The 24,669-nt window shown below is 42.0% G+C and overlaps 9 non-coding genes across 9 annotated transcripts; all 9 read right to left on the reverse strand.

Annotated features, from left to right (window-relative positions):
• Positions 1-2,641: 2,641 nt before the first annotated feature.
• Positions 2,642-2,715, reverse strand: trnat-agu (transfer RNA threonine (anticodon AGU)). Its single transcript has one exon. It is a non-coding gene; the product is annotated as a tRNA-Thr (tRNA).
• Positions 2,716-5,775: 3,060 nt separating this feature from the next.
• On the reverse strand, positions 5,776-5,849 carry trnat-agu (transfer RNA threonine (anticodon AGU)). Its single transcript has one exon. It is a non-coding gene; the product is annotated as a tRNA-Thr (tRNA).
• Positions 5,850-7,432: 1,583 nt separating this feature from the next.
• On the reverse strand, positions 7,433-7,506 carry trnat-agu (transfer RNA threonine (anticodon AGU)). Its single transcript has one exon. It is a non-coding gene; the product is annotated as a tRNA-Thr (tRNA).
• Positions 7,507-9,100: 1,594 nt separating this feature from the next.
• trnat-agu (transfer RNA threonine (anticodon AGU)) lies at positions 9,101-9,174 on the reverse strand. Its single transcript has one exon. It is a non-coding gene; the product is annotated as a tRNA-Thr (tRNA).
• A 1,578-nt stretch (positions 9,175-10,752) lies between these two features.
• trnas-aga (transfer RNA serine (anticodon AGA)) lies at positions 10,753-10,826 on the reverse strand. Its single transcript has one exon. It is a non-coding gene; the product is annotated as a tRNA-Ser (tRNA).
• Positions 10,827-12,418: 1,592 nt separating this feature from the next.
• On the reverse strand, positions 12,419-12,492 carry trnat-agu (transfer RNA threonine (anticodon AGU)). The gene has a single exon. It is a non-coding gene; the product is annotated as a tRNA-Thr (tRNA).
• A 1,591-nt stretch (positions 12,493-14,083) lies between these two features.
• On the reverse strand, positions 14,084-14,157 carry trnat-cgu (transfer RNA threonine (anticodon CGU)). The gene has a single exon. It is a non-coding gene; the product is annotated as a tRNA-Thr (tRNA).
• Positions 14,158-15,736: 1,579 nt separating this feature from the next.
• trnat-agu (transfer RNA threonine (anticodon AGU)) lies at positions 15,737-15,810 on the reverse strand. The gene has a single exon. It is a non-coding gene; the product is annotated as a tRNA-Thr (tRNA).
• A 1,785-nt stretch (positions 15,811-17,595) lies between these two features.
• Positions 17,596-17,669, reverse strand: trnat-agu (transfer RNA threonine (anticodon AGU)). Its single transcript has one exon. It is a non-coding gene; the product is annotated as a tRNA-Thr (tRNA).
• Positions 17,670-24,669: the final 7,000 nt, after the last annotated feature.

Consider the following 24,669-nt stretch of genomic DNA (forward strand, 5'->3'; position numbering starts at 1 on the left):
CATATTGAGCCAAAGTAAGAGCCCTGATAGGGACTTGATCGCTGGACCCTCATATTAAAAGTCTGAAGCTCTACCGAATGAGCTACCAAGGCCTAATCTTTGCTGGTTCTCATAATTTACTTCAACGTCTCATGAGGGATGTTTTGAATTTCCTTCTTTGGTGATGCAGCCTCTCCAGCTCATTTTACTCGCAGGCATTGCAGCAGCCTCCGTTTGGCTTCCTTTCACAAATTCTTCAGCTTGCACCAACTACTCGCTTCTTACCAGTGACTTGTGATGTGACATCAGTTGTTACCCCCGGACCTGCACTGTCACTTCAAGGCTTTGAAGATTACGTTTAATTCGGTGAAATATAAGTGGAAAGCTACAAAGACACAGATTGTATTGTGAGAGAGAGTAAAGGGTGTCATCTGGCGTTCAATATAAAAGCAAATTATTGCGGATGTGAAATCTCAAAGAAAAAGGGGAAAAGATGGAAAATCTCAGCGGTTCTGGCGGCATCTGGGAAGAGAGAACTGAGCAATTTTTTCGACACATGGGTCACTATTCGGCAGAGCAAATCAGTTACTCATTCAATCGTTACACTCTGTTGTCGTTGCTATACTTTTAAAATGTTCCTCCAGGTTTTCTTGAGGTAAATCCTATTATGCATTCAAAGGAAAATACCGCGGATGCTGCAAATCTGCAAGAGAAACTAAAAGTGAGAGGATAAAATCTTTAAAAATCTGAGGATATCCGTGGTGCCAGACACAGAGTTAAAGTTTCAAATGCGCGTGATCCATCTACAGGGCTGAAACGAGGAGGAAATGCGATGGTGTATGTGAGCAAAATTGAAGATGAGCGGAAAATGGGAGTTAAACGGTTTGAAGAAAGTGCTTCAGCACACAAGGGAAAGCAAGCTTTAACGTTCGTGTTGCAGGGATTGTGCCAACATTTTCTGCATTCACCATGAAACGTTGAGCATCACTCCAGCTGTTAATTTCCATTGAAGGGACTGCTGAAATTTGAACTCAGGATCTCCTGCTTACTAGACAGGCACTTTAACCATCTAAGCCACAGCACCAGCATGCAAGCTTCGCCTGCAAGTTTAGAACAGATTTCAATCATTTTGATTCAACATCAGTTTTCTTGCCATCTCATACGGGCCTTCCGAGTGCATATTAAAACATTCTTTGGAACTGTAAAATTGCATTTATTACTGGAAATGCTGGATTTGTAACAGTTCTGCATGGGATTAGTAAACAAACAGGAAATGATTGGTTTAACTGGGAAGTGAGTGAACATGACCAGAAATCTATTGTGGTGTAATACAGGACAATGTCAGGAGAGAGTTTTAACATGAACTGAAAATGATGCAAACTTCTAGACAATTCTCCATGGCTGTTGCACTTTAGCAAAGATGATATTGTCACCGTTCTTCCATTTTCCCTGACCCGTTCTGCATTCTTTATTCTTCTTTTTTGTTGTTCATTGGAAACAAACGTCTTGAGCCAAAGTAAGAGCCCTGATAGGGACTTGAACGCTGGACCCTCATATTAAAAGTCTGAAGCTCTACCGAATGAGCTAGCAAGGCCTAATCTTTGCTGGTTCTCAGAATTTGCTTCAACGTCTCATGAGGGATGTTTTGAATTTCCTTCTTTGGTGATGCAGCCTCTCCAGCTCATTTTACTCGCAGGCATAGCAGCAGCCTCCGTTTGGCATCCTTTCACAAATTCTTCAGCTTGCACCAACTACTCGCTTCTTACCAGTGACTTGTGATGTGACATCAGTTGTTACCCCCGGACCTGCACTGTCACGTCAAGGCTTTGAAGATTACGTTTAATTCGGTGAAATATAAGTGGGAATCTACAAAGACACAGATTGTTTTGTGAGAGAGAGTAAAGGGTGTCATCTGGTGTATGTTGTGGCAAAGTGTGAATGCAAGTAAGGTTAACCGGTCAAGTTGCAAAGTGTCAAAATCTCAAAGTTTTTGGGTGGAAATAGATTTGTCAGCACCAAATCTTCATGCAAAACGGACGGCTATTTCTCCCGCCCGAATTGTTCTTGCTAACGTACAGCAACAGAAATTGTTCAATATTAAAGCAAATTACTGCGGATGTGAAATCTCAAAGAAAAAGGGGAAAAGATGGAAAATCTCAGCGGTTCTGGCGGCATCTGGGAAGAGAGAACTGAGCAATTTTTTCGACTCAGGGTGACTCTTCGGCAGAGCAAATCAGTTAATCATTCAATCGTTACACTCTGTTGTCGTTGCTATACTTTTAAAATGTTCCTCCAGGTTTTCTTGAGGTAAATCCTATTATGCATTCAAAGGAAAATACCGCGGATGCTGCAAATCTGCAAGAGAAACTAAAAGTGAGAGGATAAAATCTTTAAAATTCTGAGGTTATCCGTGGTGCCAGACACAGAGTTAAAGTTTCAAATGCGCGATATCCTTCTACAAGGCTGAAGCGAGGAGGAAATGCGATGGTGTAGGTGAGCAAAATTGAAGATGAGCGGAAAATGTGAGTTTAAAGGTTTGAAAAAATTGCTTCAGCACACAAGGGAATGCAAGCTTTAAGGCTCGCGTTGCAGGGATTGTGCCAACACTTTCTGCATTTACCATGAAATGTTCAGCATCACTCCAGCTGTTAATTTCCATTGAAGGCACTGCTGAGATTTGAACTCAGGATCTCCTGTTTACTAGACAGGCACTTTAACCATCTAAGCCACAGCACCAGCATGCAAGCTTAGCGTGCAAGTTTAGAACATATTTCAATCATTTAGATTCAACATCAGTTTTCTTGCCATCTCATACGAGCCTTCCGAGTGCATATTAAAACATTCTTTGGAACTGTAAAATTGCATTTATTACTGGAAATGCTGGATTTGCAGCAGTGTTGCATGGGATAAGTAAACAAACAGGAAATGATTTGTCGAACTGGGAAGTGAGTGAACATGACCAGAAATCTATTGTGGTTTAACACAGGACAATGTCAGGAGAGAGTTTTAACATGAAATGAAAATGTAGCAAACTTCTTGACAATTCTCCATGGCTGTTGCTCTTTAGCAAAGATGATATTGTCACCGCTCTTCCATTTTCCTTGACCCGTTCTGCATTCTTTCTTTGTCTTTTTTGTTGTTCATTGGGAAGCAAACATATTGAGCCAAAGTAAGAGCCCTGATAGGGACTTGATCGCTGGACCCTCATATTAAAAGTCTGAAGCTCTACCGAATGAGCTACCAAGGCCTAATCTTTGCTGGTTCTCATAATTTACTTCAACGTCTCATGAGGGATGTTTTGAATTTCCTTCTTTGGTGATGCAGCCTCTCCAGCTCATTTTACTCGCAGGCATTGCAGCAGCCTCCGTTTGGCTTCCTTTCACAAATTCTTCAGCTTGCACCAACTACTCGCTTCTTACCAGTGACTTGTGATGTGACATCAGTTGTTACCCCCGGACCTGCACTGTCACTTCAAGGCTTTGAAGATTACGTTTAATTCGGTGAAATATAAGTGGAAAGCTACAAAGACACAGATTGTATTGTGAGAGAGAGTAAAGGGTGTCATCTGGCGTTCAATATAAAAGCAAATTATTGCGGATGTGAAATCTCAAAGAAAAAGGGGAAAAGATGGAAAATCTCAGCGGTTCTGGCGGCATCTGGGAAGAGAGAACTGAGCAATTTTTTCGACACATGGGTCACTATTCGGCAGAGCAAATCAGTTACTCATTCAATCGTTACACTCTGTTGTCGTTGCTATACTTTTAAAATGTTCCTCCAGGTTTTCTTGAGGTAAATCCTATTATGCATTCAAAGGAAAATACCGCGGATGCTGCAAATCTGCAAGAGAAACTAAAAGTGAGAGGATAAAATCTTTAAAAATCTGAGGATATCCGTGGTGCCAGACACAGAGTTAAAGTTTCAAATGCGCGTGATCCATCTACAGGGCTGAAACGAGGAGGAAATGCGATGGTGTATGTGAGCAAAATTGAAGATGAGCGGAAAATGGGAGTTAAACGGTTTGAAGAAAGTGCTTCAGCACACAAGGGAAAGCAAGCTTTAACGTTCGTGTTGCAGGGATTGTGCCAACATTTTCTGCATTCACCATGAAACGTTGAGCATCACTCCAGCTGTTAATTTCCATTGAAGGGACTGCTGAAATTTGAACTCAGGATCTCCTGCTTACTAGACAGGCACTTTAACCATCTAAGCCACAGCACCAGCATGCAAGCTTCGCCTGCAAGTTTAGAACAGATTTCAATCATTTTGATTCAACATCAGTTTTCTTGCCATCTCATACGGGCCTTCCGAGTGCATATTAAAACATTCTTTGGAACTGTAAAATTGCATTTATTACTGGAAATGCTGGATTTGTAACAGTTCTGCATGGGATTAGTAAACAAACAGGAAATGATTGGTTTAACTGGGAAGTGAGTGAACATGACCAGAAATCTATTGTGGTGTAATACAGGACAATGTCAGGAGAGAGTTTTAACATGAACTGAAAATGATGCAAACTTCTAGACAATTCTCCATGGCTGTTGCACTTTAGCAAAGATGATATTGTCACCGTTCTTCCATTTTCCCTGACCCGTTCTGCATTCTTTATTCTTCTTTTTTGTTGTTCATTGGAAACAAACGTCTTGAGCCAAAGTAAGAGCCCTGATAGGGACTTGAACGCTGGACCCTCATATTAAAAGTCTGAAGCTCTACCGAATGAGCTAGCAAGGCCTAATCTTTGCTGGTTCTCAGAATTTGCTTCAACGTCTCATGAGGGATGTTTTGAATTTCCTTCTTTGGTGATGCAGCCTCTCCAGCTCATTTTACTCGCAGGCATAGCAGCAGCCTCCGTTTGGCATCCTTTCACAAATTCTTCAGCTTGCACCAACTACTCGCTTCTTACCAGTGACTTGTGATGTGACATCAGTTGTTACCCCCGGACCTGCACTGTCACGTCAAGGCTTTGAAGATTACGTTTAATTCGGTGAAATATAAGTGGGAATCTACAAAGACACAGATTGTTTTGTGAGAGAGAGTAAAGGGTGTCATCTGGTGTATGTTGTGGCAAAGTGTGAATGCAAGTAAGGTTAACCGGTCAAGTTGCAAAGTGTCAAAATCTCAAAGTTTTTGGGTGGGAATAGATTTGTCAGCACCAAATCTTCATGCAAAATGGACCGCTATTTCTCCCGCCCGAATTGTTCTTGCTAACGTACAGCAACAGAAATTGTTCAATATAAAAGCAAATTATTGCGGATGTGAAATCTCAAAGAAAAAGGGGAAAAGATGGAAAATCTCAGCGGTTCTGGCGGCATCTGGGAAGAGAGAACTGAGCAATTTTTTCGACTCAGGGTCACTCTTAGGCAGAGCAAATCAGTTAATCATTCAATCGTTACACTCTGTTGTCGTTGCTATACTTTTAAAATGTTCCTCCAGGTTTTCTTGAGGTAAATCCTATTATGCATTCAAAGGAAAATACCGCGGATGCTGCAAATCTGCAAGAGAAACTAAAAGTGAGAGGATAAAATCTTTAAAAATCTGAGGATATCCGTGGTGCCAGACACAGAGTTAAAGTTTCAAATGCGCGTGATCCATCTACAGGGCTGAAACGAGGAGGAACTGCGATGGTGTAGGTGAGCAAAATTGAAGATGAGCGGAAAATGTGAGTTTAAAGGTTTGAAAAAACTGCTTCAGCACACAAGGGAATGCAAGCTTTAAGGCTCGCGTTGCAGGGATTGTGCCAACACTTTCTGCATTGACCATGAAATGTTCAGCAACACTCCAGCTGTTAATTTCCATTGAAGGCACTGCTGAGATTTGAACTCAGGATCTCCTGTTTACTAGACAGGCGCTTTAACCATCTAAGCCACAGCACCAGCAGGCAAGCTCAGCTTGCAAGTTTAGAACAGATTTCAATCATTGTGATTCAACATCAGTTTTCCTGACATCTCATACCGAGTGCAAATTAAAATATTCAGTGGCACTACTCTTTGATACTGTAAAATTGCATTTATTACTGGAAATGCTGGATTTGTAGCAGTTCTGCATGGGATAAGTTAACAAATAGGAAATGATTGGTCGAACTGGGAAGAGAGTGAACATGACCAGAAATCTATTGTGGTTTAATACAGGACAATGTCAGGAGAGAATTTTAACATGAACTGAAAATGTAGCAAACTTCTTGACAATTCTCCATGGCTGTTGCTCTTTAGCAAAGATAATATTGTCACCGTTCTTCCATTTACCCTGACCTGTTCTGCATTCTTTATTCTTCTTTTTTGTTGTTCATTGGGAAGCAAACGTCTTGAGCCAAAGTAAGAGCCCTAATAGGGACTTGAACGCTGGACCCTCATATTAAAAGTCTGATGCTCTACCGAATGAGCTACCAAGGCTTAATCTTTGCTGCTTCTCATAAGTTACTTCAAAGTCTCATGAGGGATGTTTTGAATTTCCTTCTTTGGTGATGCAGCCTCTCCAGCTCATTTTACTCGCAGGCATAGCAGCAGCCTCCGTTTGGCTTCCTTTCACAAATTCTGCAGCTTGCACCAACTACTCGCTTCTTACCAGTGACTTGTGATGTGACATCAGTTGTTACCCACGGACCTGCACTGTCACTTCAAGGCTTTGAAGATTACGTTTAATTCGGTGAAATATAAGTGGGAAGCTACAAAGGCACAGATTGTATTGTGAGAGAGAGTAAAGGGTGTCATCTGGTGTTTGTTGTGGCAGAGTGTGAATGCAAGTAAGGTTAACCGGTCAAGTTGGAAAGTGTCAAAATCTCAAAGTATTTGGGTGGAAATAGATTTGTCAGCGCCAAATCTTCATGTAAAACGGACCGCTATTTCTCCCGCCCGAATTGTTCTTGCAACGTACAGCAACAGAAATTGTTCAATATAAAAGCAAATTATTGCGGATGTGAAATCTCAAAGAAAAAGGGGAAAAGATGGAAAATCTCAGCGGTTCTGGCAGCATCTGTGAAGAGAGAACTGAGCAATCTTTTCGACTCAGGGTCACTCTTAGGCAGAGCAAATCAGTTAATCATTCAATTGTTACACTCTGTTGTCGTTGCTATACTTTTAAAATGATCCTCCAGGTTTTCTTGAGGTAAATCCTATTATGCATTCAAAGGAAAATACCGTGGATGCTGCAAATCTGCAAGAGAAACTAAAAGTGAGAGGATAAAATCTTTAAAAGTCTGAGGATATCCGTGGTGCCAGACACAGAGTTAAAGTTTCAAATGCGCGATATCCTTCAACAAGGCTGAAGCGAGGAGGAAATGCGATGGTGTAGGTGAGCAAAATTGAAGATGAGCGGAAAATGGGAGTTTAAAGGTTTGAAAAAAGTGCTTCAGCACACAAGGGAAAGCGAGCTTGAACATTCATGTTGCAGGGATTGTGCCAACATTTACTGCATTCACCCGGAAATGTTGAGCATCACTCCAGCTGTTAATTTCCAGTGAAGGCACTGCTGAGATTGAAACTCAGGATCTCCTGTTTACTAGACAGGCGCTTTAACCATCTAAGCCACAGCACCAGCATGCAAGCTTAGCGTGCAAGTTTAGAACAGATTTCAATCATTTCGATTCAACATCAGTTTTCCTGACATCTCATACGGGCCTTGCGAGTGCAAATTAAAATATTAATTGGCACTGGTCTTTGAATCTGTAAAATTGCATTTATTACTGGAAATGCTGGATTTGTAGCAGTTCTGCATGGGATAAGTAAACAAACAGGAAATGATTGGTCGAACTGGGAAGTGAGTGAACATGACCAGAAATCTATTGTGGTTTAATACAGGACAATGTCAGGAGAGAGTTTTAACATGAACTGAAAATGAAGCAAACTTCTTGACAATTCTCCACGGCTGTTGCACTTTAGCAAAGATGATATTGTCACCGTTCTTCCATTTTCCCTGACCCGTTCTGCATTCTTTATTCATCTTTTTTGTTGTTCATTGGTAAGCAAACGCCTTGAGCCAAAGTAAGAGCCCTGATAGGGACATGAACACTGGCGCCTCAGATTAAAAGTCTGAACCTCTACCTGATGAGCTACAAAGGCCTCATCTTTGCTTGTTCTCATAAGTTACTTCAAAGTCTCAAGAGGGATGTTTTGAATTTCCTTCTTTGGTGATGCAGCCTCTCCAGCTCATTTTAATCACAGGCATGGCAGCAGCCTCCTTTTGGCTTCCTTTCACAAATTCTTCAGCTTGCACCAACTACTCGCTTCTTACCAGTGACTTGTGATGTGACATCAGTTGTTACCCCCGGACCTGCACTGTCACTTCAAGGCTTTGAAGATTACGTCTAATTCGATGAAATATAAGTGGGAAGCTACAAAGACACAAAGATTGTATTGTGAGAGAGAGTAAAGGGTGTCTTCTAGTGTTTGTTGTGGCAGAGTGTGAATGCAAGTAAGGTTAACCAGTCAAGTTGCTAAGTGTCAAAATCTCAAAGTTTTTGGGTGGAAATAGGTTTGTCAGCAGCAAATCTTCATGCAAAACGGACCGCTATTTCTCCCGCCCGAATTGTTCTTGCTAACGTACAGCAACAGAAATTGTTCAATATAAAAGCAAATTACTGCGGATGTGAAATCTCAAAGAAAAAGGGGAAAAGATGGAAAATCTCAGCGGTTCTGGCGGCATCTGGGAAGAGAGAACTGAGCAATTTTTTGAAGTCAGGGTCACTCTTAGGCAGAGCAAATCAGTTAATCATTCAATCGTTACACTGTGTTGTCGTTGCTATACATTTAAAATGTTCCTCCAGGTTTTCTTGAGGTAAATCCTATTCTGGACTCAAAGGAAAATACCGCGGATGCTGCAAATCTGCCAGAGAAACTAAAAGTGAGAGGATAAAATCTTTAAAATTCTGAGGTTATCCGTGGTGCCAGATACAGAGTTAAAGTTTCAAATGCGCGATATCCTTCTACAAGGCTGAAGCGAGGAGGAAATGCGATGGTGTAGGTGAGCAAAATTGAAGATGAGCGGAAAATGTGAGTTTAAAGGTTTGAAAAAATTGCTTTAGCACACTAGGGAATGCAAGCTTTAAGGTTCGGGTTGCAGGGATTGTGCCAACATTTTCAGCATTTACCATGAAACGTTCAGCATCACTCCAGCCGTTAATTTCCATTGGAGGCACTGCTGAGATTTGAACTCAGGATCTCCTGTTTACTAGACAGGCGCTTTAACCATCTAAGCCACAGCACCAGCAAGCAAGCTTAGCGTGCAAGTTTAGAACAGATTTCAATCATTTTGATTCAACATCAGTTTTCTTGCCATCTCATACGGGCCTTCCGAGTGCATATTAAAACATTCTTTGGAACTGTAAAATTGCATTTATTACTGGAAATGCTGGATTTGTAGCAGTTCTGCATGGGATAAGTAAACAAACAGGAAATGATTGGTCGAACTGGGAAGTGAGTGAACATGACCAGAAATCTATTGTGGTATAATACAGGACAATGTCAGGAGAGAATTTGAACATGAACTGAAAATGAAGCAAACTTCTAGACAATTCTCCATGGCTGTTGCACTTTAGCAAAGATGATATTGTCACCGTTCTTCCATTTTCCCTGACCCGTTCTGCATTCTTTATTCTTCTTTTTTGTTGTTCATGGGGAAGCAAACGTCTTGAGCCAAAGTAAGAGCGCTGATAGGGACTGGAACGCTGGACCCGCATAATAAAAGTATGAAGCTCTACCGAATGAGCTGCCAAGGCCTAATCTTTGCTGGTTCTCTAAGTCACTTCAAAGTCTCATGAGGGATGTTTTGAATTTCCTTCTTTGCTGATGCAGCCTCTCCAGCTCATTTTACTCGCAGGCAGAGCAGCAGCCTCCGTTTGGCTTCCTTTCACAAATTCTTCAGCTTGCACCAACTACTCGCTTCTTACCAGTGACTTGTGATGTGACATCAGTTGTTACCCCCGGACCTGCACTGTCACTTCAAGGCTTTGAAGATTACGTTTAATTCGGTGAAAAATAAGTGGGAAGCGACAAAGACACAGATTGTATTGTGAGAGAGAGTAAAGGGTGTCATCTGGTGTTTGTTGTGGCAGAGTGTGAATGCAAGTAAGGTTAACCGGTCAAGTTGCAAAGTGTCAAAATCTCAAAGTTTTTGGGTGGAAATAGATTTGTCAGCACCAAATCTTCATGCAAAACGGACCGCTATTTCTCCCGCCCGAATTGTTCTTGCTAACGTACAGCAACAGAAATTGTTCAATATAAAAGCAAATTGCTGCGGATGTGAAATCTCAAAGAAAAAGGGGAAAAGATGGAAAATCTCAGCGGTTCTGGCAGCATCTGGGAAGAGTGAACTGAGCAATTTTTTCGACTCAGGGTTACTCTTCGGCAGAGCAAATCAGTTAATCATTCAATCGTTACACTCTGTTGTCGTTGCTATGCTTTTAAAATGTTCCTCCAGGTTTTCTTGAGGTAAATCCTATTATGCATTCAAAGGAAAATACCGCGGATGCTGCAAATCTGCAAGAGAAACTAAAAGTTAGAGGATAAAATCTTTAAAATTCTGAGGTTATCCGTGGTGCCAGACACAGAGTTAAAGTTTCAAATGCGCGATATCCTTCTACAAGGCTGAAGCGAGGAGGAAATGCGATGGTGTAGGTGAGCAAAATTGAAGATGAGCGGAAAATGTGAGTTTAAAGGTTTGAAAAAATTGCTTCAGCACACCAGGAAAAGTGAGCTTTAAGGTTCGCGTTGCGGGGATTGTGCCAACATTTTCTGCATTTACCATGAAATGTCAGGCATTACTCCAGCTGTTAATTTCCATTGAAGGCACTGCTGAGATTTGAACTCAGGATCTTCTGTTTTCTAGACAGGTGCTTTAACCATCTAAGCCACAGCACCAACATGCAAGCTTAGCGTGCAAGTTTAGAACAGATTTCAATCATTTTGATTCAACATCAGTTTTCCTGACATCTCATACGGGCCTTCCGAGTGCAAATTAAAATATTCATTGGCACTAGTCTTTGAAACTGTAAAATTGCATTTATTACTGGAAATGCTGGATTTGTAGCAGTTCTGCATGGGATTAGTAAACAAACAGGAAATGATTGGTCGAACTGGGAAGTGAGTGAACATGACCAAAAATCTATTGTGGTCTAATACAGGACAATGTCAGGAGAGAATTTTATCATGAACTGAAAATGAAGCAAACTTCTAGATAATTCTCCATGGCTGTTGCACTTTAGCAAAGATGATATTGTCATCGTTCTTCCATTTTCCCTGACCCGTTCTGCATTCTTTATTCTTCTTTTTTGTTGTTCATTGGGAAGCAAACGTCTTGAGCCAAAGTAAGAGACCTGATAGGGACTTGAACGCTGGACCATCATAATAAAAGTATGAAGCTCTACCGAATGAGCTACCAAGGCCCAATCTTTGCTGGTTCTCATAATTTACTTCAACGTCTCATGAGGGATGTTTTGAATTTCCTTCTTTGGTGATGCAGCCTCTCCAGCTCATTTTACTCGCAGGCAGAGCAGCAGCCTCCGTTTGGCTTCCTTTCAAAAATTCTTCAGCTTGCACCAACTACTCGCTTCTCACCAGTGACTTGTGATGTGACATCAGTTGTTACCCCCGGTCCTGCACTGTCACTTCAAGGCTAAGAAGATTACGTTTAATTCGGTGAAATATAAGTGGGAAGCTACAAAGACACAGATTGTATTGTGAGAGAGAGTAAACGGTGTCATCTGGCGTTTGTTGTGGCAGAGTGTGAATGCAAGTAAGGTTAACCGGTCAAGTTGCAAAGTGTCAAAATCTCAAAGTTTTTGGGTAGAAATAGATTTGTCAGCAGCAAATCTTCATGCAAAACGGACCGCTATTTCTCCCGCCCGAATTGTTCTTGCTAACGTACAGCAACAGAAATTGTTCAATATTAAAGCAAATTACTGCGGATGTGAAATCTCAAAGAAAAAGGGGAAAAGATGGAAAAGCTCAGCGGTTCTGGCGGCATCTGGGAAGAGAGAACTGAGCAATTTTTTCGACCTAGGGTGACTCTTCGGCAGAGCAAATCAGTTAATCATTCAATCGTTACTCTCTGTTGTCGTTGTTATACTTTTAAAATGTTCCTCCAGGTTTTCTTGAGGTAAATCCTATTATGCATTCAAAGGAAAATACCGCGGATGCTGCAAATCTGCAAGAGAAACTAAAAGTGAGAGGATAAAATCTTTAAAATTCTGAGGTTATCCGTGGTGCCAGACACAGAGTTAAAATTTCAAATGCGCGATATCCTTCTACAAGGCTGAAGCGAGGAGGAAATGCGATGGTGTAGGTGAGCAAAATTGAAGATGAGTGGAAAATGTGAGTTTAAAGGTTTGAAAAAATTGCTTCTGCACACAAGGGAATGCAAGCTTTAAGGTTCGTGTTGCAGGGATTGCACCAACATTTTCTGCATTGACCATGAAATGTTGAGCATTACTCCAGCTGTTAATTTCCATTGAAGGCACTGCTGAGATTTGAACTCAGGATTTCCTGTTTACTAGACAGGCGCTTTAACCATCTAAGCCACAGCACCAGCATGCAAGCTTAGCTTGCAAGTTTAGAACAGATTTCAATCATTTTGATTCAACATCAGTTTTCCTGACATCTCATACGGGCCTTCCGAGTGCAAATTAAAATATTCATTGGCACTGGTCTTTGGAACTGTAAAATTGCATTTATTACTGGAAATGCTGGATTTGTAGCAGCTCTGCATGGGATAAGTAAACAAACAGGAAATGATTGGTCGAACTGGGAAGTGAGTGAACATGACCAGAAATCTATTGTGGTATAATACAGGACAATGTCAGGAGAGAATTTTAACATGAACTGAAAATGAAGCAAACTTCTAGACAATTCTCCATGGCTGTTGCACTTTAGCAAAGATGATATTGTCACCGTTCTTCCATTTTCCCTGACCCGTTCTGCATTCTTTATTCTTCTTTTTTGTTGTTCATTGGGAAGCAAACGTCTTGAGCCAAAGTAAGAGCCCTGATAGGGACTTGAACGCTGGGCCCTCATAATAAAAGTATGAATCTCTACCGAATGAGCTACCAAGGCCCAATCTTTGCTGGTTCTCATAATTTACTTCAACGTCTCATGAGGGATGTTTTGAATTTCCTTCTTTGGTGATGCAGCCTCTCCAGCTCATTTTACTCGCAGGCATAGCAGCAGCCTCCGTTTGGCTTCCTTTCACAAATTCTTCAGCTTGCACCAACTACTCGCTTCTTACCAGTGACTTGTGATGTGACAACAGCTGTCACCCCCGGACCTGCACTGTCACTTCAAGGCTTTGAAGGTTACGTTTAATTCGGTGAAATATAAGTGGGAAGCTACAAAGACACAGATTGTATTGTGAGAGAGAGTAAACCAGTGTCATCTGGCGTTTGTTGTGGCAGAGTGTGAATGCAAGTAAGGTTAACCGGTCAAGTTGCAAAGTGTCAAAATCTCAAAGTTTTTGGGTGAAATAGATTTGTCAGCACCAAATCTTCATGCAAAACGGACCGCTATTTCTCCCGCCCGAATTGTTCTTGCTAACGTACAGCAACAGAAATTGTTCAATGTTAAAGCAAATTACTGCGGATGTGAAATCTCAAAGAAAAAGGGGAAAAGATGGAAAATCTCAGCGGTTCTGGCGGCATCTGGGAAGAGAGAACTGAGCAATTTTTTCGACTCAGGGTGACTCTTCGGCAGAGCAATCAGTTAATCATTCAATCGTTACACTCTGTTGTCGTTGCTATACTTTTAAAATGTTCCTCCAGGTTTTCTTGAGGTAAATCCTATTATGCATTCAAAGGAAAATACCGCGGATGCTGCAAATCTGCAAGAGAAACTAAAAGTGAGAGGATAAAATCTTTAAAATTCTGAGGTTATCCGTGGTGCCAGACACAGAGTTAAAGTTTCAAATGCGCGATATCCTTCTGCAAGGCTCAAGCGAGGAGGAAATGCGATGGTGTAGGTGAGCAAAATTGAAGATGAGCGGAAAATGTGAGTTTAAAGGTTTGAAAAAATTGCTTCAGCACACAAGGGAAAGCAAGCTTTAAGGTCCGCGCTGCAGGGATTGCGACAACATTTTCTGCATTTACCATGAAATGTTCAGCATCACTCCAGCCGATAATTTCCATTGAAGGCACTGCTGAGATTTGAACTCATGATCTCCTGTTTACGAGACAGGCGCTTTAACCATCTAAGCCACAGCACCAGCATGCAAGATTAGTGTGCAAGTTTAGAACAGATTTCAATCATTTTGATTCAACATCAGTTTTCTTGCCATCTCATACAGGCCTTCCGAGTGCATATTAAAACATTCTTTGGAACTGTAAAATTGCATTTATTACTGGAAATGCTGGATTTGTAGCAGTTCTGCATGGGATTAGTAAACAAACAGGAAATGATTGGTCGAACTGGGAAGTGAGTGAACATGACCAGAAATCTATTGTGGTTTAATACAGGACAAGGTCAGGAGACAGTTTTAAAATGAACTGAAAATGTAGCAAACTTCTTGACAATTCTCCATGGCTGTTGCTCTTTAGCAAAGATGATATTTTCACCACTCTTCCATTTTCCTTGACCCGTTCTGCATTCTTTCTTCGTCTTTTCTGTTGTTCATTGGGAAGCAAACATCTTGAGCCAAAGTAAGAGCCCTGATAGGGACTTGAACGCTGGACCCTCATAATAAAAGTCTGAAGCTCTACCGAATGAGCTACCAAGGCCCAATCTTTGCTGGTTCTCAAAATTTACTTCAACGTCTCATGAGGGATGTTTTGAATTTCCTTCTTTGGTGATGCAGCCTCTCCAGCTCATTTTACTCGCAGGCATAGCAGCAGCCTCCGTTTGGCTTCCTTTCACAAATTCTTCAGCTTGCACCAACGACTCGCTTCTCACCAGTGACTTGTGATGTGACATCAGTTGTTACCCCCGGACCTGCACTGTCACTTCAAGGCTTTGAAGATTACGCTTAATTCGGTGAAATATAAGTGGGAAGCTACAAAGGCACAGATTGTATTGTGAGAGAGAGTAAAGGGTGTCATCTGGTGTTTGTTGTGGCAGAGTGTGAATGCAAGTAAGGTTAACCGGTCAAGTTGCAATGTGTCAAAATCTCAAAGTTTTTGGGTGGAAATAGATTTGTCAGCACCAAATCTTCATGCAAAACGGACCGCTATTTCTCCCGCACAAATTGTTCTTACTAACGTATAGCAACACAAATTGTTCAATATTAAAGCAAATTACTGCGGATGTGAAATCTCTAAGAAAAAGGGGAAAAGATGGAAAATCTCAGCGGTTCTGGCGGCATCTGTGAAGAGAGAACTGAGCAATTTTTTCGACTCAGGGTCACTCTTAGGCAGAGCAAATCAGTTAATCATTCAATCGTTACTCTCTGTTGTCGTTGCTATACATTTAAAATGTTGCTCCAGGTTTTCTTGAGGTAAATCCTATTATGCATTCAAAGGAAAATACCGCGGATGCTGCAAATCTGCAAGAGAAACTAAAAGTGAGAGGATAAAATCTTTAAAAATCGGAGGGTATCCGTGGTGCCAGACACAGAGTTAAAGTTTCAAATGCGCGATATCCTTCTACAGGGCTGAAGCAAGGAGGAAATGTGATGGTGTAGGTGAGCAAAATTGAAGATGAGTTGAAAATAGGAGTTAAAAGGTTTGAAAAAAGCATTTCAGCACACAAGGGAAAAAAAGCTTTTATGTTCATGTTGCAGGGATTGTGCCAACATTAACAGCATTCCCCTTGAAATGTTGAGCATCACTCCAGCAGTTAATTTCCATTGAAGGCACTGCTGAGATTTGAACTCAGGATCTCCTGTTTACTAGACAGGCGCTTTAACCATCTAAGCCACAGCACCTGCATGCAAGCTTAGCGTGCAAGTTTAGAACAGATTTCAATCATTTTGATTCAACATCAGTTTTCCTGACATCTCATACGGGCCTTTCGAGTGCAAATTAAAATATTCATTGGCACTAGTCTTTGAAACTGTAAAATTGCATTTATTACTGGAAATGCTGAATATGTAGCAGTTCTGCATGGGATAAGTAAACAAACTTAGGTGGATTGGCCATGATAAATTGCCCTTAGTGTCCAAAATTGCCCTTAGAGTGTTGGGTGGGGTTACTGGGTTATGGGGATAGGGTGAGGTGTTGACCTTGGGTAGGGTGCTCTTCCCAAGAGCCGGTGCAGACTCGATAGGCCGAATGGCCTCCTTCTGCACTGTAAATTCTATGATAATCTATGAAACAGGAAATGCTTGGTCGAATTGGGAAGTGAGTGAACATGACCAGAAATTTATTGAGGTATAATATAGGACAATGTCAGGAGAGAATTTTAACATGAACTGAAAATGTAGCAAACTTCTTGACAATTCTCCATGGCTGTTGCACTTTAGCAAAGATGATATTGTCACCGTTCTTCCATTTTCCCTGACTCGTTCTGCATTCTTTATTCTTCTTTTTTGTTGTTCATTGGGAAGCAAACGTCTTGAGCCAAAGTAAGAGCCCTGATCGGCACTTGAACGCTGGACCCTCATATTAAAATTCTGAAGCTCTAACGAATGAGCTACCAAGGCCCAATCTTTGCTGGTTCTCATAAGTTACTTCAACATCTCATGAGGGATGTTTTGAATTTCCTTCTTTGGTGATGCAGCCTCTCCAGCTCATTTTACTCGCAGGCAGAGCTGCAGCCTCCGTTTGGCTTCCTTTCACAAAGTCTTCAGCTTGCACCAACTACTCGCTTCTTACCAGTGACTTGTGATGTGACATCAGTTGTTACCCCCGGACCTGCACTGTCACGTCAAGGCTTTGAAGATTACGTTTAATTCGGTGAAATATAAGTGGGAAGCTACAAAGACACTGATTGTATTGTGAGAGAGAGTAAAGTGTGTCATCTGGTGTTTGTTGTGGCAGAGTGTGAATGCAAGTAAGGTTAACCGGTCAAGTTGCAAAGTGTCAAAATCTCAAAGTTTTTGGGTGGAAATAGATTTGTCAGCACCAAATCTTCATGCAAAACGGACCGCTATTTCTCCCGCCCGAATTGTTCTTGCTAACGTACAGCAACAGAAATTGTTCAATATAAAAGCAAATTACTGCGGATGTGAAATCTCTAAAAAAAAGGGGAAAAGTTGGAAAATCTCAGCGGTTCTGGCAGCATCTGTGAAGTGAGAAGTGAGCAATTATTTCGACTCAGGGTCACTCTTCGGCAGAGCAAATCAGTTAATCATTCAATCGTTACACTCTGTTGTCGTTGCTATACTTTTAAAATGTTCGTCCAGGTTTTCTTGAGGTAAATCCTATTATGCATTCAAAGGAAAATACCGCGGATGCTGCAAATCTGCAAGCGAAACTAAAAGTGAGAGGATAAAATCTTTAAAAATCGGAGGGTATCCGTGGTGCCAGACACAGAGTTAAAGTTTCAAATGCGCGATATCCTTCTACAGAGCTGAAACGAGGAGGAACTGCGATGGTGTTGGTGAGCAAAATTGAAGATGAGCGGAAAATGAGAGGTAAAAGGTTTGAAAAAAGAGGTTCAGCACACCAGGGAAATCAAGCTTTAACATTCGTGTTGCAGGGATTGTGCCAACATTTTCTGCATTCACAATGAAATGTTGAGCATCACTCCAGCTGTTAATTTCCATTGGAGGCACTGCTGAGATTTGAACTCAGGATCTCCTGTTTACTAGACAGGCGCTTTAACCATCTAAGCCACAGCACCAGCATTCAAGCTGAGCGTGCAAGTTTAGAACAGTTTTCAATCATTTTGATTCAACATCAGTTTTCCTGACATCTCATACTGACGAATGTGATATAAAATAGTTACTTTAGAGATACTAGTTAATGTAATGTAGAAATAAGCCACTTTGATTCTGGCAGTTAGGGACAAAGGGGTTTGAGACCGCATGGAAAAAGCAGGAAGAGGTGTGTCTATGAGAGTGATGCTGCATTGATAGGGGCCAGAGAAAGGGATTGGAAGTGAGCCAATCAGAATAGATCGAACAGGTCAGGAGGGACATAGGCTGACCTATGTCCGTCGAGTATGTGAAACTTGATACCATTTGAATTGATTTTGCAGAGATCCCTTTGTCTTTTAGTCAGTCGTTTTTCTGGGGTGTAAGAGGCTGGATGTCTTTTACGTTTCTGTAAGATGATTAAGCTTGCAAGCTAAATAAATAACTTCTTTTTACGTGCGAATCCGTCTCAACTTTTATTGAGGCCAGACTGACAGAGAAAGAAATTTGGGGATCTGCATTTGGTGCCGAAAACCGGGATTTCTCTGGGCGATCCTGATCCAACTGCGAAATCAGAATTAGACTGATTATGAACAGGAGGATGGGGAACAAAGGGCCCTCAATGTAGAACTGGAAAACGACCGCGCATTGATTGTTCCCCTCTTCTTATCGTCTGATTAGTCTGGTCACTCGTGGTTGGCACAGAAAGACCGCCTCGACGAAATCACAGGTCAGTCTGGGGATTAGCACTTTAATTGATGGGATTTCATATTGTTGTTTCGGCTTGGGTTAGGGTTTTGGGCTGATGGGACTTCATTAATGAAGGTTCAGTCTATTATAAGGCTTCAGAGGCTGATGTGACTTAATTAATGAAGGTTCAGTCTATTATATGGGTTCAGGGGCTGATGAGACTTCAATAGATGGAGGTTCAGTCCAGTATAACTGTTTTTAAATCTGAAGATGGTTCAACTCTATGTGTGAGTGTTTTAAATATATAGTTGATTAAGCTAAAATTGTCTCCTTGGACTGTAAAGTTCCGAGGTCTAGTTGAGATTGTGAGGAATGCTGCATATTGGTTGAAGCAGAAGTCTCTCAAAGGGTTAACAGCAGCAGGCGGAGTTGAAAACAGACAGTGCTTCTCACTCAGGCTTTGAGATAACAGCAGCAGCCGTAGTGTAATCGGATACCTTTCCTTTGAGTCAGTGAACACCAGCAAAGTTACGTTTTGAATTAATTAAAGGAAACCAGTGGTTTTCTCCACCTCTTTGATAAAAGTTATTATTTTCGAAAGCAATTGATTGAAATTGCCAGAATCTTAAGTTTTACTTACTTGAAATAAGGTTTATCTCATTTTATCTGGAGATTAATAGAAACTTAAAGAAGATCATGGACACCATTTTAAAAAGTGTCAATCTGGAGATGATAGCTGATTTTGCTAATACTTATGTGTATGTAAAAGAAAAAAAACTTGTTAAAAGAAAAATTGTTAAGATAAAGAAATAATTAAGTTGTAAATGTTATACAAGTTTGTGTTAAGCAAATTGTAAATTTAGTTCTGAGTTGAGATCAGAGCTAAGCTTGCAAGTTGCAGTAATTCAATTTGAATTTTCAAACATTTTTAAGTTTTTAAAAAAAAAGAGAGCAAATAGAGAAAAGAAGGACACAGATCTTGAATGCGTTGAATAGCACATTTCAAAGGCCCATAAATCTTTCTGTTACATTAGACCTAAAACCTAGGAAGATTGACGAGCCAGAGGAATTTCTGGAGCGTTTTAATGAAATCTACCGGGGGCAGTCAGGCGATTTGCTGTATCGAAATGGTCAGAATTCCCCTCAATACTGTGCTATGTTAATGCATTGCCTACCACCTTCTGTGGTTACTGCTGTGAAATGTAATAACATGAATTGGACAGAGAACGACCCTTCCCAGATGGCAAGGGCAGTCAGATTTTACTGGAAGGAGGGTGTAGGCCAAGAAGGAGGCTCAGTTACAAAGGTTAAGACTGAGTATGTAATGAAAAAGGATGATCTGCGACCCCAACAAGCGGCAGAAATGGTAGTTTACCAGCAGGAGCTCCAATATAGTGACTTTGGGTGGGTGTATCAGCGAAGAGGAGGATGAGACAACAGTGCTATATTTCTATCACCCCCCCAGTGGTGGACGTTAGACGCTGAACAGTCACTGCATCACGTTACCCTGGCCTATGACAGAACTGGACGAAACAGGGAGTTGGAGGACAAATACCGGCCATTACTTGAGACCGAATGGCCAGTCAAGGTTACAGCCACAGTCACGGGAAAAGAAGGTACAGCCGATTTTGTGACAATATCACCACATTTACGGCCACAGTCAGCTTCGGTAAGCCCTCATATTACACGTCAGGTCCATGACCAGTACCATGCCAGGGATATGGGGCGAATGGTCAGCATCTTACCGCAGCTCGTCAGAATAGGTATGAGATATACCTTTTGAACAATCCACGTCTGACATTTAAATACTGTACCACTATCAATCCAGCCTGTTTTCTTAGTGGTCCCCCTGTCCATGAAGACGCACCTGGCCACGACTGTTTAGCCTTGATTCAGGAAACTACCACAATAAGGGGCGATTTGAGTGACATTTCGTCAGAACAACCTGACATGATTATGTGTGGTCAAATATCCCACCGGGGTTTAGTTAATGACCTACTGCAGGCCCTCCTTATGCCCGCGCAGATTTCCGTTATTAAATGCGCTGCCCACACGAATGGTACAACCCCAGTTGACGTTGGTAATGAACGAGCAGATCGTGCAGCGCGCACAGCCGCACAAATTCAGCAAGTGATGGTGCCTAAAATGTTAAGTCAGACTAAACGATCTACTATGAATATGTCTGCTTCTGACAAGCGAATGCCAACCATCCAAGACGTCATAAGGTTACAGGAGGACGCTCCTGAGAGTGATAAACAAATGTGGAAACGGTTAGGTTGTACATATGATTCTGTTTCCTCTTTATGGACCACGCCTGCACATCAGACTTGTATGTCTGATGCGCTGGCTTTATGGGTCATTGAATGTGTACACTTTGCAACTCATTGTGGGGCTCGAGGGACTAGTGATTTGTTGCTGGACACTTGGTGGCACCCTAAAATGCAGGGGTTGGCCCAGAGTATCAGTAATCGGTGTTTGATTTGTCAGCAATATAACACCGGAAAAGGTATCCCTTGTGGGAAGGGGCAAACCCCGTTGCCCAGTGGTCCCTTTGAGACGCTCCAAATGGATTACATTGAGTTGGAAAGGTGTCAATGTTACAAATATGTTTTGGTCATTGTGGATGTGTTCAGCAGATGGGTCGAGGCGTATCCGACTATCTATAGTAAAGCTGCTCCTGTGGTTAAAGTCTTGATGAGGGAAATCATTCTCCGGTATGGTATACCAGCTCAGTTAAGTTCTGATAAAGGGCCTCATTTTATTGGACAAATTAACAAGGAGTTTTGCTCCCAGTTGGGCATACGCCAGCAGTTACACTGTGCTTACAGACCGCAGGCGGCCGGGTTGGTTGAGAGACACAATCAGACCCTCAAAACTAAATTGGCTAAATTAAGAGCAGATACGGGACTGACATGGCTTAAGTTGCTCCCCGTTGCCCTCTTCCAGCTGCGGGTTACACCTGCGGGACCAGCCCGGCTCTCTCCCGCCGAGATTCTTTATGGCAGGCCTCTTAGAACTCCTTGGAGCCTGCAGGTTCCCAGACGGGTTCAGTTTCATCAGATGACTGAAGAAATGACCACCTATGTTCTAGCCCTTACGCAAGTGCTCAAGGAACTCCATGGCCCAGTCCGTGCGGCTCACCAGCCATTGCCCCAGTACCTAGCTCACTTTCAGTCCAGCCCAGTAGTTATGTCATGGTCAAAAAATTGGACTAGGAAGGGGTCGGAGCCGCGATGGGACGGGCCCTTCCAAGTTCTCCTTACCACCCCCACAGCAGTTAAAGTGGAGGGGCGAAGTGCTTGGGTCCACCTACATCACTGTAAATTGAGTCCATCTCCACTACTGTAAAAGGTCGGATACTAACCTGCCTCCCTTCTCCAGTGCTATTTTACAGGTGTGGAGCATGATGGAGTGGCTACGCATCGTCTGTCTGATATTTGGCCTCACTTCGCTTGGCGTGTTATTGGCGATGGATATGGAAAAGGGGAATATTATGTATCTGTGTAGCCCCAACCAATCTACAAGGATACATCACCTATGCAAAGGTGATGTTCTTCGCTGCCCCCATGTACGAGGACATGGTATCAACTCATGGAAGGTCATCAAAGTTAAGGAGAATGCAGGAGTCATGAAGCAGCTGCACCGGTCCCGGCGATGGGAAGGGAACATTATATGGACATTGCCTTGTTTTTGGAATACATGTAAATGTGATTTTGGATGTGTTAAAAGTGGTACAATAAAGGTAAAATCAGGCTGTCAGAAGAGTGTAGGAAGAGACCATGAGAAAGAGAAAGGGACTAGAGAGAGGACGGGGCGTGTGAGAAGGGAAGTACAGCTAGAACGTAGGTTACCGGGAGATACACTTAAGTTAGTTAAAGGCCAAACTGAGGAAAACCCGGGTAGTAAACCTTGGGAGCCCTCGGGGCACTAACCAAGGAGTTGTCTCAGCTACGGTTGTTTGCAATGCAGAACCGGTATGCACTTGACTATCTTCTGGCCCGTGAGGGTGGGGTATGCGCCATAGTACAGGGCAAGTGTATCATGGGTGTTCAGGACTTGACCGCTAACATTACTAAATTTATGGATCGCATACGGGATCACTTGGACGGGATGCAGGATCCTGACTCTTGGGGTAACTGGGGATTTGGAGGATGGAAGGACTGGTTGATAAATATGGCCATGTATCTAGTGGTAGCTATCGGCTGCATCTTTGTGGGCCTGGCCATCCTTAAATGTGTGATGGGTAGAATGCGGGGTGCACAAGATCAGATCACCGCCCCAATCACCGAAAAAAAATTTAACTGTTAAAATCCATGAGGGTGAGGCAGATGAAGGGGGGCTAAGACAGGAATTGGAAATGCAGCGAAGGATCTTTTTAGATGAGGAACCGTAGCTATGGATTGGATAGTTCGGTTATCATGGAATGATAAAAGGAGGGAATGACGAATGTGATATAAAATAGTTACTTTAGAGATACTAGTTAATGTAATGTAGAAATAAGCCACTTTGATTCTGGCAGTTAGGGACAAAGGGGATTGAGACCGCATGGAAAAAGCAGGAAGAGGTGTGTCTATGAGAGTGATGCTGCATTGATAGGGGCCAGAGAAAGGGATTGGAAGTGAGCCAATCAGAATAGATCGAACAGGTCAGGAGGGACATAGGCTGACCTATGTCCGTCGAGTATGTGAAACTTGATACCATTTGAATTGATTTTGCAGAGATCCCTTTGTCTTTTAGTCAGTCGTTTTTCTGGGGTGTAAGAGGCTGGATGTCTTTTACGTTTCTGTAAGATGATTAAGCTTGCAAGCTAAATAAATAACTTCTTTTTACGTGCGAATCCGTCTCAACTTTTATTGAGGCCAGACTGACAGAGAAAGAAATTTGGGGATCTACAATACGGGCCTTCCGAGTTCAAATTAAAATATTCATTGGCACTGGTATTTGGAACTGTAAAATTGCATTTATTTCTGGAAATGCTGGATTAGTAGCAGTTCAGCATGGGATAAGTAAACAAACAGGAAATGACTGGTCGAACTGGGAAGTGAGTGAACATGACCAGAAATCGATTGTTGTTTAATACAAGACAATGTCAGGAGAGAGTTTTAACATGAACTGAAAATGTAGCAAACTTCTTGACAATTCTCCATGGCTGTTGCACTTTAGCAAAGGTGATATTGTCACCGTTCTTCCATTTTCCCTGACCCGTTCTGCATTCTTTATTCTTCTTTTTTGTTGTTCATTGGGAAGCAAACGTCTTGAGCCAAAGTAAGAGCCCTGATAGGGACTTGAACGCTGGACCCTCATATTAAAATTCTGAAGCTCGACCGAATGAACTACCAACGCCTAATCTTTGCTGGTTCTCATAAGTTACTTCAAAGTCTCATGAGGGATATTTTGAATTTCCTTCTTTGGTGATGCAGCCTCTCCAGCTCATTTTACTCGCAGGCACAGCAGCAGCCTCCGTTTGGCTTCCTTTCACAAATTCTTCAGCTTGCACCAACTACTCGCTTCTTACCACTGACTTGTGATGTGACATCAGTTGTTCCCCCGGACCTGCACTGTCACTTCAAGGCTTTGAAGATTACGTTTAATTCGGTGAAATATAAGTGGGAAGCTACAAAGGCACAGATTGTGTTGTGAGAGAGAGTAAAGGGTGTCATCTGGTGTTTGTTGTGGCAGAGTGTGAATGCAAGCAAGGTTAACCGGTCAAGTTGCAAAGTGTCAAAATCTCAAAGTTTTTGGGTGGAAAGAGATTTGTCAGCACCAAATCTTGATGCAAAACGGACCGCTATTTCTCCCGCCGAATTGTTCTTGCTAACGTACAGCAACAGAAATTGTTCAATATAAAAGCAAATTATTGCGGATGTGAAATCTCAAACAAAAAGGGGAAAAGATGGAAAATCTCAGCGGTTCTGGCGGCATCTGTGAAGAGAGAACTGAGCAATTTTTTCGACTCAGGGTCACTCGGAGACAGGGCAAATCAGTTAATCATTCAATCGTTACACTCTGTTGTCGTTGCTATACTTTTAAAATGTTCCTCCTGGTTTTCTTGAGGTAAATCCTATTACGCATTCAAAGGAAAATACCGCGGATGCTGCAAATCTGCAAGAGAAACTAAAAGTGAGAGGATAAAATCTTTAAAAATCTGAGGATATCCGTGGTGCCAGACACAGAGTTAAAGTTTCAAATGCGCGTGATCCTTCTACAGGGCTGAAGCGATGAGGAAATGCGATGGTGGAGGTGAGCAAAATTGATGGTGAGCCGAAAATGGGAGTTAATATGTTTCAAAAAGGTGCT

Source organism: Scyliorhinus torazame, chromosome 4 (genome assembly GCF_047496885.1).
Source record: "Scyliorhinus torazame isolate Kashiwa2021f chromosome 4, sScyTor2.1, whole genome shotgun sequence".
Taxonomy (NCBI): Eukaryota; Metazoa; Chordata; class Chondrichthyes; order Carcharhiniformes; family Scyliorhinidae; genus Scyliorhinus; species Scyliorhinus torazame.